This window comes from Peromyscus leucopus, chromosome 9, assembly GCF_004664715.2.
Source record: "Peromyscus leucopus breed LL Stock chromosome 9, UCI_PerLeu_2.1, whole genome shotgun sequence".
NCBI classification, from domain to species: Eukaryota; Metazoa; Chordata; class Mammalia; order Rodentia; family Cricetidae; genus Peromyscus; species Peromyscus leucopus.
Genome location: NC_051070.1, coordinates 38,000,403 through 38,004,828, shown reverse-complemented (window position 1 = coordinate 38,004,828; position 4,426 = coordinate 38,000,403).

The following is a 4,426-nucleotide window of genomic DNA, read 5'->3' as shown; positions in this document are numbered from 1 at the left end:
CACCTTTGGCCAATAGCTCAGTTAGATATAGTCCATTCCTGGAACTGGAGGTTTCATTTGGTGGCAAGAGCTGTCTAATTGGGATTTTGTCTTTCCAGTTATTTGGTGATTCCATTAAGGTTTTGATCATATATGTATACATTTTAAGAATATTTCACTGCACTAGGGTTCCATACCACCCCTCAAATGGCCCTTAATTTTAGCTGTCCTTTCTGTATTCCCTCCTTTACAGTCTTCTTCCTTTACCCTCCCCATTTCAAACTCCCATTCCAGTCCTCTGCATCCCACCCATGCATAACTAACTATTCTATTTTCCCTTCTATGGAGATCATTCCTTCTACTCTAGTCTCTTACTCTTTACCTAACCTCTATTGTCCTAGGAATTGTAGCTTGCTTATTGAAGACTTAATAGCAAATATTAACAAATAGGTGAAAACATATCATATTTGTCTTTTTGGTCCTGGTTTATCTCATTCAGGTTTTTTTTCCCCCTACTTCCATGTAGCTAGAGTTTTCTCCAGTACTGCCTGGCCCACCGTCAGGACAAATCTCTCTCACCCGCCAGTTCCACAGCTGCTCAGACCCAACCAAGTAAACACACAGTTTATATTATTTATAAACTATATGGTTGTGGCAGGCTTCTTGTTATCTAATTCTTATATCTTAAATTAACCCATTTCTATTAATCTATAAGTTGCCACATGGCTCATGGTTTACAGGTATCTTAACATCTTCTCATGGCAGCGGCTGGCATCATCTCTCTGCCTCAGCCTTCCACTTCCCAGAATTATCTTCTCTGCTTGTCCTGCCTATACTTCCTGCCTGGCTACTGGCCAATCAGCATTTTATTTATACAGAGAGATATCCATACAGCTCCATCCATTTACCTGCTGATTTCATAGTTTTTTTAAAACAGTAGAACAGTATTCCATTGTGTAAATGTACCATATTTTCCTTATCCATTCATTTATTGATGGATATCCAGACTGTTTACAATTTCTTGCTATTATTAGTAGAGTAGCAATAAACATGATTAAGCAAGTTTCTCTGTAGTTGGATACAGACTCCTTTTGGTATATGTCCAAAGTGGTATATCTGGATCTTAAGAAAGATCTAGTCCTATCTTCCTGAGGAACCACCACACTGATTACCACAGTGGGACTAAAAAAGTTGTCACTCCCAGCAACAATGAATGAGTGTTCTCCTGATCCCACATCATCACCACCATAAGCTGCCATTGGTTTTATTGATCCGGGCTATTCTGATGGGTTTAAGATGGGCCTGCCTCTATTCAGTGTTCCTCCCCATGGGAGGCCTTACCATCCTGTAGGAGGGAATACGGGGTAGGTTGGGAGGGGGAGGCTGGAGGGGCGGGAGGAGGGAAAAGGGGGATCTTTGGTATGTAAAATGAATAAAAAAAATCTTAATAAAAAAAAGAAAAAAAAGATGAAATCTCAAAGTAGTTTTGAGTTGCATTTCCCTGATAACTAAGGAGGTTGAACATTTTTTAAGTGTTTCTCAGTTATTTGTCTTTCCTCTTTTGAGGTCTATTTAAATCTGTAACCCTTTTAAATTGGGTTGTTTTCTTGATGTTCAAACCAATGGTTTGTTTTTGTTTTGTTTTCAGTCCTCTCTGTATTTTGGATATCAGTCCTCTCTAGGATGTAGAGTTGATAAAAAAAAAATATCTTCCCATTCTGTAGGCTGCCGCTTTGTCCAATTGAAGGTGTCCTTTGACTTGCCGAAGCTTTTCAGTTTCCCATTTATTAATAGTTGACTTTAGTGCCTGTGATATCAGTGTCCTGTTCAGAAAGTCTTTTCCTGTGCCAATGAATTCAAGGCTTTTCCTCACTTTCTCTTCTATCTACTTTTATGTGGAGGTCTTTGATCTATTGGGAGCTGTGTTTTGAACATGGTGATAAGTATGGATCTATTAAAAGTTATATTCTTATACTTTCTACTCTAAAGATGTTAAAGGTTAAGAGTATTCACAATGAAATATTCCTAAAAAAATTCTATACCTAAAAACAAATTTGTTTGCCTCATGGAACAGAAGTAGAGTTCAAATATTAAGGACAACATCAGAATGGAAAATATCTCCTTTTATTGTTGCTTGTGGTTTGTATGCCTCACTTTAGTATATTAATTATTAAGGCTAAAAATAATATGGATGGTATTAATTTAAAGATTTGTTATTATTATATATATAGTGGTATAATAATAAGGGTAACAATTTTATCAATTAATAGATAAAGCATCAATATAAAATAATATTGAGATTTGTAAGCAAGTGGTTTTCTTAGACCACTAAATGGATTCATGTATCATATTTTGACTTAATCACTGCAGCAAATTTAAAGAGAAGATGCTCCAGAGAAATTTCACTTTAAATTTATAATTTATCAAAGAATAATGGTCAAGAACAGATAAACAGCTAGAGTTCTTGCAGAGCATGCACAAGTTTGTGAGGAAAATAGCCATATTAAAGTTACTGCAATTTATTCATTTTAAGGGTGACTTTAGTGTTTCAGAGTGCGTCAAAACTTACTTTTACCAAATTCATTCTGATTTTAGATTCTATTCCATTTATTATAGCACCCTACAAAATAGAATATCTAGTTAATCTGACAATGATTAGAAGAATTTATTAATAATATAATTAGTACCAAGTTCCAGGGATTGAAAGTTTTCCAGGTACTGAATACAAGAAATAGTGTAAGTTTAGGCTACTCACTCTTTCTGAAAAAACTAAAGAAGTCTGAATGCATGAGAATCAAAACAGAACTTAACATATACAAGCATAATACCAACTAATAAGTGCTTTGAAATTAATGAGCAGTCATTGTTTGGTGCTGTAATAAAAGGGGGTTGTTGTAATACAATGTAATACTTAAGAAGTAGGAGAGCTTAGTGTCTGTCCTAAAAAACTAAAATTGTAGAATAATAGAAATCATAGGATATCTGAAAATATGTGCTATGTCAATCCATTTCTGGATCAATTAAGAAAGTTACTAATATCACAAATAGCACATAACTCCCCCCAGAGAGAGAGAGAGAGAGAGAGAGAGAGAGAGAGAAATAAGCAAAAGAGAGCACCAGAGAACCTTAAAAGTAAGTACAAAAATTAAAACACAGAGGGTAAAAGTTTCTAAAATTAAAACTGATGACAACTAGTTGTATGATTAGGAAAGTCAGAAAAAAAATGGGACTTGCCTGACTTCCCAAATATTGTGAAAGAATTAAGGGGTAATTATTAATTTTTAATATTGAAAATCTTGGCTTGATTTTTGGAGCCAATTAAGTACAGAAAGGATCTCACAAATATTTTTGTTTATTTTCCCATAGAGAATTGATAATTGTCAGGATGTAAACAAAAGCTAAACATCTATTTTCCCAAGGAAATGAAAAAAAGAATCACACGAGAAGTTAGCAAACATATAACTCCAGTCACAACTAATAACGAAATGCTAAGCTCCATCTGACAAAAGAAAATACAAAGGACTGGTACCCACAATAGAAAGTTTAAATTCATCATTAATTGGACAAAGGTTGATAATGATTGAAATAAAGATTATTCATGCTGCAAAATATTAAATTCTACACAAACCAACTCCTTAAGGATTTTTAACATTAACAATCAATTAGTGATAAAACACATTTGGACAATGTTTATAGGCACCAGTGTAAGACTGTTTATAAAAACAAATTACATCTCATACCTAAACAAATCTCCTTTTTGGAGGCTGATTTAAAGGAAACATTTAGCAGAGCCTGGTGGGGCAGGTCTGTTTGAAACATTAAGGTAACTAGAGCATGAATGTTGTAAGTTCAAGGCTGCCTTGATCTACAGAATGATTTCAAGACCAGCACGGGCACATTGATGAGACCAATAAAAAGTAAGGAGATATAGTTCAGTAGCAGGCACAAGGCCTATGGTTCAAGATCTAATACAATCTGCAGAAAGAGAGAAAATATACATCAAAATTTTACGTTGTGATTTCACCTTTATTAATATGACTCAAAATATTCAATAGACTAGTAAACATTCATTAAATACGATGTTTATGTATTTTAAAGTATGCACAGTTATGGTCTAACATAGTAAGATCCGGGTAGATATTCTTACTTAATAAAATTTTATTCCTCAAACTTTTATCAATTGTGTTCTTGAAAATATGTAAAATAACAAAGAAAATAAAGTTAAGAAATTTTTTTAAATTTTGGTTAAAAAACAATGTATATTTAGTAAAATGTATTGAATTATTAACATGGTAGTAAATTAAGATGGACTGAGAATTAAATTGCCTAAATATAATTGCAATACTAAATCCAAATTCAAGTCAGTTACAGTGACTAACCTGCAAAGCTTTGACACGATATTGCAGTGCAGAGGGGCCACTGGCCTCTGTATCTGTTTCGTGCTGAC